The 13,755-nt window shown below is 43.7% G+C and overlaps 1 non-coding gene across 1 annotated transcript; it reads left to right on the forward strand.

The window, feature by feature from the left end:
- Positions 1-4,519: 4,519 nt before the first annotated feature.
- On the forward strand, positions 4,520-4,592 carry trnar-ccu (transfer RNA arginine (anticodon CCU)). Its single transcript has one exon. It is a non-coding gene; the product is annotated as a tRNA-Arg (tRNA).
- Positions 4,593-13,755: the final 9,163 nt, after the last annotated feature.

Consider the following 13,755-nt stretch of genomic DNA (forward strand, 5'->3'; position numbering starts at 1 on the left):
ATTGTATGTGTGTGTGTGTGTGTGTGTGCGTGTGTGCATGTGTGAGCGTGTGTGCGCGTGTGTGTGTGTGCGTGTGTGTACGTGTGTTTGTGTGCATATGTGCGCATGCGTCTGTGTGTGCGCGCGTATGTGTGTGTGTGTGCATGTGTGTGTGCATGTGTGTGTGTTTGTGTGTGTATGTGTGTGTGTATGTGTATGTGTATGTGTGTGTGCATGTGTGTGCGTGTGAGTGTGTGCATGTGTTTGTGAGAGTGCGTGTGTGTGTGTATATGGGGTGGGTGGTGTGGCTGTTATGAGTGTCAACAGACAGGAGTGTTCCCTCCCAGTCAGAGAACACTTCAGCAATTCGGGACATTCGACCTCGGACCTTCCTCCAAGGGGGACTTCAGGACAGGCAACAATGAAAAGTGGCCGAGCAGAGGCTGATCACCAAGTTTGGTTACAATGGAGATGGGCTCAACTGGGACATTACAGGTGACCCCATTCAACTACACACACACATACACACACACACACACACACACACATACACACACACACACATACACACATACACACACATACACACACACATACACACACACATACACTCACACACACATATACACACACACACATACACATACAGACACACATACACAGACACACACACATACACACACACAAATAGACACACAAAAACTCACACACACGTATACACACACACACACACACATACACACACAAATACACACGCACATACACTCACACACATATACACACATACACACACATACACATACACATACACACACACATACACACACAAACACACACACATGCACACACACATACACATACACACACACATACACACACACATACATACACACACATACACAAATACACACACACATACACACACATACACAAATACACACACATACACACACAAACACACAAATACACACACACATAAACAGACACACACAAACCCAAACACACACACATACACACACTCAAACACACTCATACACACACACATACACACACATACACACACAAACACACACATATAAACAGACACACACATACACACACACCCAAACACACACACATGCACACACTCAAACACACACATACACACACTCAAGCACACACATACACACACACACATACACATATATACACACACATGCATACCTACAAACACACGCACATACGCACACATACACACATACACATAAACACACACACACATACACATACACACACATACACATACACATACCATAAGACCATAAGAACATAAGACATAGGAGCGGAAGTAAGGCCATTCGGCCCATCGAGTCCACTCCGCCACTCAATCATGTCTGATGGGCATTTCATCTCCACTTACCCGCATTCTCCCCGTAGGTCTTAATTCCCTGAGACAACAGAATCTATCAATCTCCGCCTTGAAGACATTTAGCGTCCCGGCCTCCACTGCACTCTGTGGCAATGAATTCCACAGGCCCACCACTCTCTGGCTGATGAAATGTCTCCACATTTCTGTTCTGAATTGACCCCCTCTAATTCTAAGACTGTGTCCACGGGTCCTAGTCTCCTCACCTAACGGAAACAATTTCCTCGAGTCCACCCTTTCCAAGCCATGTATTATCGTGTACGTCTCTATTAAGTCTCTCCTTAATCTTCTAAACTCCAATGAATACAATCCCAGGATCCTCAGCCGTTCCTCATATGTTAGACCTACCATTCCAGGGATCATCCGTGTGAATCTCCGCTGGACACGTTCCAGTGCCAGTATGTCCTTCCTGAGGTGTGGGGACCAAAACTGGACACAGTACTCCAAATGGGGCCTAACCAGAGCTTTATAAAGTCTCAGTAGCACAATGGTGTTTTTATATTCCAACCCTCTTGAGATAAGTGACAACATTGCATTCGCTTTCTTAATCACAGACTCAACCTGCATGTTGACCTTTACAGAATCCTCGACTAGCACTCCCAGATCCCTTTGTACTTTGGCTTCACAAAATTTCTCAACGTTTAGAAAGTAGTCTGTGCTTTTATTCTTTTTGCCAAAGAGCAAGACCTCGCATATGTATACACACACATATACACACACATAAACACACATACACATAAACACACAAATACACATACACACATACACATGCACACGCACACACACACACACATACACACAGATACACACCCACACACACATACATATACACTCACAAGACACACACATACACACAAACACGCATACACATATACACACACATACACACACATACACACATATACACACACAAACACAAACATACACATACAAACACACGCACATACCAGCACATACACTCACATACATATACACACACACATACATACACACACATACACACACATACTCATACACACACATATATACACACACATATATACACAAACACATACACACCCACAGACACACATATACACACACACATACACACACTCACATATACACACACACATACACACATACACATATAAGTTTGTATGATGAACTTGTACTTACAGAATTACATTTTACTTTGCTCAAAAACAGTATGAATCCATGTAAGATGCTGTAAATCTGTTTATTAGATTAGAAAAAGTCTAACCATTGTGGCACAGACAGCCTCACACAGGGGAGCTCACACCTTCAATACATCATCTGGGCCGACACGACACCAATTGTTAAGGATCACTTGAGAATGTAACTTTTGATAAAAGTTTTGCAATTTACATATGAAAGAACGAAAACCAACCTGGCCATTCTAAAAGATGAGATACTTAACAAACAATCCAGGTCTTTCTGAAGATACAATTTCAGTTGCATCAAACTGTAAACATTTGCTATAAATTCTGTGTCCTGCAATCTTATTCTCCACAACCACCTGATGAAGGAGCAGTGCTCCGAAACCTAGTGCTTCCACATGTTCGACTCTAACCTGGTGTTGTGTGATTTTTAAATCTGTCATTCACCCATCTCCTGACGGTTGAGCATACATCTCAAGGTCAGGACAGCGGCCCTCCGCAGGGATACAAATCGACTCCTTCTTTGGTCGCTCCACGATTGATCTCTCTGGTGACTGTTCCCATTCATTGGTTGGCTCATTGGGATCATTGCTGACATCTTGGAAGAATTCCTGGAGTCTCATTGATCTGATGAATTCCTCACAACTTTACTCAAGTATTCTTGTTGGTGATGGGGACAAAGGGAGACTAAATTTGATTTGTGTTTCAACTTGATTTGATGAACAAAGTATTGAAACAGTTTGTAACATCATTTGGAAATGCATACAAAGGTTCTAAATCAGTTGTGTACAGTCTAAGCAGAGAGAAAAGAACCAACAAACCATTGGAATATTGACATTTCTCAAACCTTCTGTATCGTTGTGGAAAGAAAGGCATTTTGTACTTGGGCAGAAAACGATCTCTGTTCAGTGTCAGGCACCAAGAGGGTCTGAGAACTGAAAGGACGATGTGATCATTTGTCAGAAAGACCTGAGACTGTGTTGTTTCCCTGTTACACCTTGGCAGCAGCTGCCCGAAACTTTAGTGCATCCCTCAGTGTGTTGTCACAGATCTGGGAGTGTGCTTGGCTGTCGCACTCATTTGAGGTCAACTGTTTCCAGTGGTCTACCAACATAGCGCCCTCGTGGCCTAATGGCTATGGCACTGGCCTGTGAAATCTGGGATTTCAGGGATTTCATTTTTAAGCCTGCTCTTTGCAGTGGCTGATTTTCATCACATGTCAACTTCATCTCAATCCAAATTGACTGGATTTTTAAACTACTCTGTTAAAAATCATTGTGCCTGTGTTGAGATTATGGCAAATGCTGTTTAATAGAAACTTGCACAAGGTAATTCCGGGATTTGGGAGATCTTGGGGTGAATTGTCTGAAAGAGACAGCACAGCCACAATGGGCTGAATGCCCGCTAAGATTGTGTTGATTTGTCCTCAATGCAGCTTTTTGCAACATCTCCACTTCCTCCTTCCCCAGTAACTGCAAATATCTTGAAAGTGCTGCACAAAATAACATTGAGCCCTTTGCTATTTTCCTGTCTGCTCCATTTTCCTCAGACTTGAGATGTGCAAAGTTGGAGTTTGAAGGTGGTAAAAACAATGACTGCAGATGCTGGAAACCAGATTCTGGATTAGTGGTGCTGGAAGAGCACAGCAGTTCAGGCAGCATCCAAGTAGCTTCGAAATCGACATTTTGGGCAAAAGCCCTTTTTCCCGAAACGTGGATTTCAAAGCTACTTGGATGCTGCATGAACTGCTGTGCTCTTCCAGCACCACTAATCCAGAAAGTTGGAGTTTGGTTGATTTTTCATCTGTCCATTTGGGGAGAAATGGGAGGCGGGATCAATTTATCAAGCAGCCAACAATTTAGCATGAGATGGAAGGGGTAAAAAACAATCAGTGAGCATCCAACACTCAGAAACAAACACTATGAGAGGTCAGGGTGCAGTATTTCAAGGCTGCCATTGGCAACCAGCATGTGGGGCCCCAGTGGCCTAATGGATAAGGCACTGGCCTCCTAAACCAGAGATTGTGGGTTCAAGTCCCATCTGGGGTGTCTCTGTGGCTTATCCTTTATTTCTAATCTATTTTGGGAAAATCCCCATCTCTGCATTCAGTTGATGGTCAGTGGTATTCCATATGATCTTGCACAAGATTTTCGAGGATCTGCAGGATTGAATGTTGAAGGTGGTCATCAAGTGGCTGCTGTTTCTGGATGGGGACGAGATTCCTGAGAGTACGGTTGGAGAGGTTGCTTTTGGAAGCCAGCTCTCATCACACTCTCATCAACAAACCAACCCTTCAACACTGATCCCTCCAGAACATCGGATATTACTGACAGAGAATACCCCTGCCAATGTTTATAGGTGCACCATCGACAGCATTCTGTCTGGATGTATCACTACCTGGTTTGGCAACTGTACCATTCAAGATTGGAGACGGTTACAGAGAGTGGTGAACTCGGCCCAGACAATCACAAAGGCCAACCTCCCATCTATAGAATCCATCTCCCAGGCCCACTGTCAAGGAAAGGTCTCCAGCATTCTCAAAGATCCATCCCACCCTGGCAATGTTTTTCTACAACCTCTACCATCGGGGAGAAGGTACAGAAGCCTGAACACACGCACCAACCGGTTTTGAAACAGTTCCTACCCTTCTGTTGTTAGAATACTGAACGGTCTCACAGACTCTCAATCTTTGCCTGTACCTGTGTTGTTGTTCCTGCTGCTGTTTCCCTGTTGTTTACTTATCTATGTTACTGAACTCTGTGAGCTGCCTGTATTGCTCACAAGACAAAACTTTTCACTGTGTCTATCATTACTTGCAAATCAAATATTTTCAATGAATCTTCCACCTTTAGGATTACTGTTATCTTGGTCCAACTCATTGAATGTAAATATAAATTATTGAGTGTGGAATAACTTTATTTCACCTGCATTTTTTCCTGTTAAATGAGTTTGGGAGAAGATTTGTAGCTCGGGTGCTAGTTGTTTTGGTTCTGTTCGTCGAGCTGGGAATTTTTCTTACAAACGTTTCGTCCCCTGTCCAGGTGACATCCTCAGGTGCTTGGGAGCCTCCTGTGAAACACTTCTGTGCAGTTTCCTCCGGCATTTATCGTGGCCTGTCTCTGCCGCTTCCGTTTGTCAGTTCCAGCTGTCTGCTGTAGTGGCTGGTATGTTGGGTCCAGGTTGATGTGTTTGTTGATAGAGTCTGTGGATGAGTGCCATGCCTCTAGGAATTCCCTGGCTGTTCTCTTTTTGTCTTGTCCTATAATGGTAGTGTTGTCCCAGTCGAATTCATGTTGCTTGTCTTCTGCGTGTGTGGCTACTAAGGATAGCTGGTCTTGTCGTTTCGTGGCTAGTTGGTGTTCATGGATACGGATCGTTAGCTGTCTTCCTGTTTGTCCGATGTAGTGTTTTGTGCAGTCCTTGCATGGGATTTTGTACACTACATTGGTTTTGCTCACGTTGGGTATCGGGTCCTTTGTTCTGGTGAGTTGTTGTCTGAGCGTGGCTGTTGGTTTGTGTGCTGTTATTAGTCCTAGTGGTCGCAGTAGTCTGGCTGTCAGTTCAGAAATGCTCCTGATGTATGATAGTGTAGCTAGTCCTTTGGGTTGCAGCATGTCCTCGTTCCATTGTCTATCTCTTAAGCATCTGTTGATGAAATTGCGAGGGTATCCGTTTTTGGCGAATACCTTGTATAGGTGTTCCTCTTCCTCTTTTTGCAGTTCTGGTGTGCTGCAATGTATTGTGGCCCTTTTGAATAGTGTCTTGATGCAACTTCGTTTGTGTGTGTTGGGGTGGTTGCTTTCCTAGTTTAGGACTTGGTCTGTGTGTGTGGCTTTCCTGTAAACCTTTGTGGTGAATTCACCGTTCGGTGTTCTCTGTACCATCACGTCTAGGAACGGGAGTTGGTTGTCCTTTTCTTCCTCTCTAGTGAATCGGATTCCTGTGAGTGTGGCGTTGATGATCTGGTGTGTGTTCTCTATTTCTGTGTTTTTAATTATCACAAAGGTGTCACCAACTAGCCACGAAACGACACGACCAGCTATCCTTCGTAGCCACACATGCAGAACACAAGCAACATGAATTCGACTGGGACAACACTACCATTATAGGACAAGCCAAACAGAGAACAGCCAGGGAATTCCTAGAGGCATGGCACTCATCCACAGACTCTATCAACAAACACATCGACCTGGACCCAATATACCGGCCACTACAGCGGACAGCTGGAACTGACAACCGGAAGCGGCAGAGACAGGCCACGATAAATGCCAGAGGAAATATCACAGAAGCACTTCACAGGAGACTCTCAAGCACTGAGGATGTCACCGAGACAGGGGATGAAACGTTTGCAAGAAAAATTCCCAGCTTTCCTGTTAAATACCAACAGAACAGTATAGAGGTCAAGCAAGCTCAATGTTTGTACAGTTCGATGATCTCAAAGCAGCCATGCAGATGTTTAAAGATGGCAGGTCAGAGATTAACTGAATTTGAATGGAGATAATGCAGTGAGAGGGTTTTAATTGGAGAGAATGTTTAAATTGAAAGTATCCCCAGAAGGGATGTAAACCACAGGCAGTAGCTTCGAAGATCAGAGATGGAGCTGTTAGGTCTCTGGGACAACACGTGCTTCTGGGGCCATGTCAGGAGAATTGATCCCCTCAACCTTGGTTGTGTTCATGTCAGAACAATGCTGCACTCTCCCAACATTTATGTTCACCAACATTTCACGAGTTTCATCCCACCATCAAACTCACCATGGACTCCTCTTTAGTATCTGTCTCATTCTTGGACACATGCATCTCCATCAAGGATGGGCACCACAGCACCTCACTCAACCACAAACCCACCCTCAACATATTAAAACAGCCGTTCCCTCTGTACAAGCCGTACACTTACACAGGATCTGTTCAGGTCAGGGGGAATGTGAGGGGCACTTGGAAGTACACAAGGATGCCCTGATAAGAATGTGATACGATGCTAAACTCATCAATCGCCCGGTCTGACATGCCCCAGCGGGAAACTGCAATGACCTCCTCAGGAGACAGACACGAGCTGCAACCAACAGGGTACCCTTCATTGTCCAGTACTTACCAGGAGCTGAGAAACTACGTCACGTTCTCCACAGCCTGCAACACATTATCGATGAGGATGAGCACCTCGCCAAGACCTTCCCCACCCCTCCACTTCTCACCTTTAAACAGCCACCAAACCTTAAACAGACCATTGTTCACAGCAAACTGCCCGGCCTTCAGGACAACACCAAACAACACTGTCACAGCAGACACTGTAAAACGTGTCAGAGTGTCACCATGGATACCGCCATTACACACGGGGACATCTCCCACCATGTACGCTGCAGGTACTCATGTGACTCGGCCAACGTTGTCTATCTCATACGCTGCAGGGAAGGATGCCCAATGCATGGTACATTGGTGAGACCGAGCAGAGGCTACGGCAACAGATGAATGGGCACCGCGTAGCAATCACCAAACAGAGGTGTTCCCTCCCAGTCGGAGATCACTTCAACGATCAGGTACTTTCAACCTCAATCCTTCAGGTAACCATCCTCCAAGGTGGGCTTTGGGACAGGCAACAACGAAAAGTGGCCGAGCAGAGGCTGATAGCCATGTTTGGTACCCATGGGGATGGCCTCAACTGGGACCTTGGGTTTATGTCACACTACAGCTGACCCCACTGCATTACACACACACACACACACATGCACACACACACACACACACACACACACACATCCTGTCACACAATACACATACACACTCCCACACTCACACCCACACACACACCTTCTCACAGATGTATACCCCATTACACTCAAACACATACACATACACACACTCTCACAGACACTCACACCATCGCCCCCTCCCACGCACACCCAAATGCACACACTCACTCGGTCTCCCCTGCACACACACACATATACGTTTGTGGGGTGAATTTGTACGTTCAGAATTATCTTTAGTTTTTCTCAAAAACTGCATAAAACCATGTAAGATTCTGTAAATGCCACTTTTGAAATAGAATCAGTTTGAGCGAACATTGGGACACAGACAGATTATAATCCCACATCTTCAATGCATTATCTGAGCTGAGATGGCACCGATTGTTAAAACTCTCTTGAGAATGTAACTTTAACAAAGGTCTGGGATGGACATAACAAGGAACTGAAACAAACATGATCATTCTAAAAGATGAAAGATTTCAGCTCAATTTGTTTAATATTACATGCCATGACACTGCAATCCTGTTGCCAAAACTTCAGTGTTTTACTATCCTGCTCCACAACCACATGATGAAGAAGCAGTGCATCGAAGGCTAGTGTTTCCCAATAAACCTGTTAGACTATAACCTGGTGCTGTGTGATTTGTAACGTTGTCCGCCCCAGTCTAACACTGGCTCCTCCAAATCATAACCTTTATGTCAATGACTGGTGCGTTTTGGATGATAATGTAAAACATAACAATAGAAACCATTCAAAATTGGGGCTTGATGTTTTCAAGTCATTACACTATGACTTTTTCCCTGGCAGTTTACTCCACTGTGGGATTGTTTTTATTCATTTCTAGGGCGTGAACATTGCTGGCTAGATCAACATTTATTGCCTCTCCCTAGTTTCCCCTGAAAGGTGATGGGGAGCTATCTTTTTGAACCACTGCAATCCATGTGCTGCCTGTATCTCCTTTCGAACTGATTGAAGATTGAACAGGAGGGAGTCGGCCATTTTGGATTTGTTCAATACATTCCCATCACTTGTATGACCCTTTGATATTTTACTTATACATTCTGTGTCTGATGCCTCCTCTCTCATTACACCTGATGAAGGAGCAATGCTCCAAAAGCTCATGTTTTCAAATAAACCTGTTGGACTATAACCTGGTGTGGTGTGATTTTTGACCATTTGTTGGAGGTAAACCTACAATGAATCAATGGAGGGTGTTCCAGGATTGTGACCGAGCTACAGGGAAGGAATGCGATATGTTTCTGACTAGGCCAGCGTTTATTGCCCAGAGGGTGAGTCAACCACATTGCTGTGGGTCTGTAGTCTCACCAGGTTTTCTTCCTGAAAGGAGAATATGGAACCAGTTAGCTTCCGAACAAACCTCAATAGCAATATATGGTTATCATCAGACAAAGCTCCTCCTGAGCTGAGATTTCACCACCTTGTATGGTGGGATTACAGTCCATCTCCCCCACACCATGAACTTGGTGTTCTGGATTCCTACTCCAGGTCTAGCACTGCACCACCATCTCCCCTTATTAACTGGAATTGAGATCAAACAGACACAGGGTGCTGATCAGAGTTCATGTTTAAAAACATAACAGCCCAAATGGGATATGAACTCACAACCCCTGGCTTTGAACATGGACACCCTCTTCATGATGCATCTGAGGTGAGATACCATGTGAGCCACCCACGACAATTGATAGCTCTGTCTTTGGTTGTGCTCCGAAGATCTTAAAAATTCGGCAATTCAGCTCCTCGAGCCTGCTTTGTCATTCCACACCATCACGGCTGATCTCATCTCGGCCTTAACTCCACTTTCCTGCCTGCTCTCCATAACACTTCAACCCAACTACAGCCTGCATGTAGGGATCCCTTTTTATGGCACGAGGCACTTCACAGGAACCACATTCAGGAAACCATTACACATGGACCGAAACCTTGGCCAAAGAGAGGAACACCTTGAGATCCTGAGACCCCAAGGTAGAGGGGTGGAGATCTTTACAGAGTGACTTCCAGGGGGTACCATCCAGTCAAAGACAGTGATGTCCAAGCAATGAATAGCAGGAAGCCAATCTGGCCTTTAATTTCCTGAATTATTCTTGTTGCCATTCTTAAGGAAAGAAACAACATTGGGTATTCTCCAGTCCTCTGGGAATTCTCCTGGGACTATAAAGGATACAAATATTTTGTACAAATCCGTAGCAATTTCCACACCTGCCTCTCTCAGGATTCTATGATAGATTCCATCAGGTCTTGGGGACTTGTCTACCTTAATGCTTTTCAAAACACCCAACACCTCCTTTTTAATATTGACATGCTCTAGAATATCAATATACAAGACTCACCATCCACCATGTCATAGAGCCATAGGGATGTACAGCATGGAAACAGACCCTTCGCTCCAACTCGTCCATGCCGACCACATATCCTAATCTAATCCCGTCCCATTCGCCCACACTGGGCCCATATCCCTCTCGACCCTTCCTATCCATATCAGTGAGCAGTGTAGGTTTCTTCCCTCCCGCCCCCCTGACCATGTACTCACTTTCTTTGTCTGATTTTCTTCCTTTTAAAAGTGCCGATGTTTTGAGGTTTTTTTCTCCAAAGTTGCATAATAAAACAGTAATTGCTGCTCCTGGAATTTGAGGAAATCACCCCCAACACCTAAAATGCCTCAAAAAAGGGGCAGCTCTTACAGTCACAACTTTTTCCCGTCCTCCATCTTGGACTACCCAGAATCCTTTGGAAATACCAATGCACTTTATTCATTAAGAACCTCACCCACTTCCTCCGGCTCCATGTGTAAATTCCCTCCTTTGCTCTGAGAAGACATACTCTTTCCCTGGTGACCTGTTGCTTGTTATCCCTCTGTAAAATGCCTTGGAGGTTCCTTAATCCTGTTTTCCATCAACATCGCATGGTCTCTTCAAATTCTCTATTTCCTAGTTTGAGTTCATTCCTGTTATCTCCAGGGCTCTGTCTGTCTTCAGTTTCTTGAACCTTACTTATACCTTCTTCCTCTTTCTGCCTAAGATTTAACATCATAACACGTCTGAACAGGTCAACGAAATATATCGACAGGAACCATCGATAGCATCAACCTGTATTTATTGAGTTATCTTTCAAAACCAATTCAGTGCAATTGAAATACTGTGTGGTATCACTCACTGTAATAAACACTCTCCTTGAATATGGTGAAGAGAAAGTAATGGCAAATTATAAAATTACCAAAATTATGCATGACAATGGTTCGTAAATATATGTTTATAAATTACTCTACAGATACTTATAGAAATTAAATAAGGAGGAACAAATATCATCGACAATTAACCATACACTTCGCAATATTTCACTTTCACTGTAGAATTGTAGTTTTAAGATCAAAGTTTTTCTGAAGTTGATCAGATCTCACCCCATCTAATACTTGTCCTTTATACCTTTTTCCCCAAACTTGAGGTGAGAATTCATATGTTTCAGAGGATTGCCTTCTTTGATGAGCTGTTCCTTGATATATAATAAGTACAATCCCACAGACTTTGTCATGATTGCACCTTGTCTAAAGTCTGAATCAAATCATTCAACAGCAGACAATTCCCAAGAGGTTAATGAGCAAAAGTCCCATTCAATGTTTTCAAGTCTCCATTCTCCTTACGTAAAAAAATTATACACAAGTTAAATACCACAAGTGCTGGAAATCTGCAATAAAATCAGGAAATATTGAAATGCAGGTCAGGTAGCATCTGTGGAGAGAAACACAATTCTCAATTTGCAATATTCATTTCGTTTTTTTCAGCAGATGCTTCCGAACCTGAGAGTTTCAACACTTACTGTTTATATTCTTCATGTAGGTCATGCCCTTGGAGTGATTAATGTGAATGGAATGTTAAATATATCACTGAGATGTGCTGGTGAAGAGCATTGTTTCGTAAATACATGGAGCACTTACAAAGAGAGGCTGGTGTGAGAATTGTTCCCCACGTTATTACAGTTCCAGACAGATACCCCAAATTGTTAAGCTCCTAGGTGAGCAGGGATGAAATGGTTTCCTTTCTTCATTTACCTGTATCCTTGTTTGGTCACTAACAGGTTAATTTAAAAAGGGACCCTTTCTTGTGGATGTCTTCCTCCCAAATCATTTGAATTGGTGTTTAAAAGTAGCCAATTAAACCTGGATATGTTGAATTAACAAAAGAGTCAATCTCTTCATATCAGAATGCAAAAAGATTATTGTAACTCACATACACATAGATTAGGAAGAGAAGGAGTTGCAGGTAGATAGCACAGTGAAGAAGGCATTTGATCCACTTGCCTTTATGAGTCAGTGCATTGAGTATAGGAATTGGGATGTTGGGTTGTGGCTGTACAGGATATTGGTGAGGCCACCTTTTGGAATACTGCGTTCAATTCTGGTTTCCCTGCTATAGAAAGATGTTGTAAAACTTGCAAGCATTCAGAAAAGATTTACAAGGGTGTTGTAAGGGTTACAGGGTTTGTGCTATCGGGGGAGGAGGAATAGACTGAGGCTATTTTCACAGGAGCGTCGGAGGCTGAAGGGTGGCCTTATAGAGGTTTATAAAATCATGAGGGACATGGATAGGGTGAATAGCTTCAGTCTTTTCCCCAGGGTGGGGGAGGACAAAAACAGAGGGGGAAAGGTTTAAGGTGAGATGAATAATAATTTAAAAGGAACCTAAGGGGCAACCTTTTCATGCAGAGGGTGGTGCTTATATGGAACATACTGCAAGAGGAAGTGGTGGAGGCTGGTACAATAACAACATTTAGAAGTTAAAAGTCACACAACACCAGGTTTTAATCCCACAGGTTTATTTGGAAGCACTGGCTTTCAGAGCGCTGCTTCTTCATCAGGTGAAGACAACCACCCAGTGAAGGAGCATCGCTTCGAAAGCTCGTGCTTCCAAATAAACCCGCTGGGCTATAACCTGGTGTTGTGTGATTTTTAACTTTGTCCACCCCAGTCTAACCCCGGCTCCTCCAAAACATTTAAAAGGCATCTGGATGGGGGTATATGAACAGGGTGGGTTTAGAGGGATATGGGCCAAATGCTGGCAAGTCGGACTAGATTAATTCAGGATATCAGGTCGGCATAGACGAGTTGGACCAAAGGGTCTGTTTCCGTGCTGTATAACTCTAAGACTCTGTACCATTTAAAAGGCAGCTGGATGGGGACATGAATAAGAAGGTTTCAGAGGGATATGGACCAAATGCTGGTTTGTGGGACTAGATAACTTGCGGATATCTGGTTGGCATGGATGAGTTGGAGTGAAGGATCTGTACAACTCTGTGACTCTGTAAGTGTAAGCTTTCTTGGGAGATTTTGACTTTTGTTACAGAGCCTTTTTAAATGACTGGGACATTTTAATTTGTGCTTATTTGGTTTAATTGGTTTCTTTTAATTTGTTTTCAGAGTCGTGTAAGGAGACTTCTGAAAAGTAGGCTGTCAGTAG

This window comes from Chiloscyllium punctatum, chromosome 18 (assembly GCF_047496795.1).
Source record: "Chiloscyllium punctatum isolate Juve2018m chromosome 18, sChiPun1.3, whole genome shotgun sequence".
Taxonomy (NCBI): Eukaryota; Metazoa; Chordata; class Chondrichthyes; order Orectolobiformes; family Hemiscylliidae; genus Chiloscyllium; species Chiloscyllium punctatum.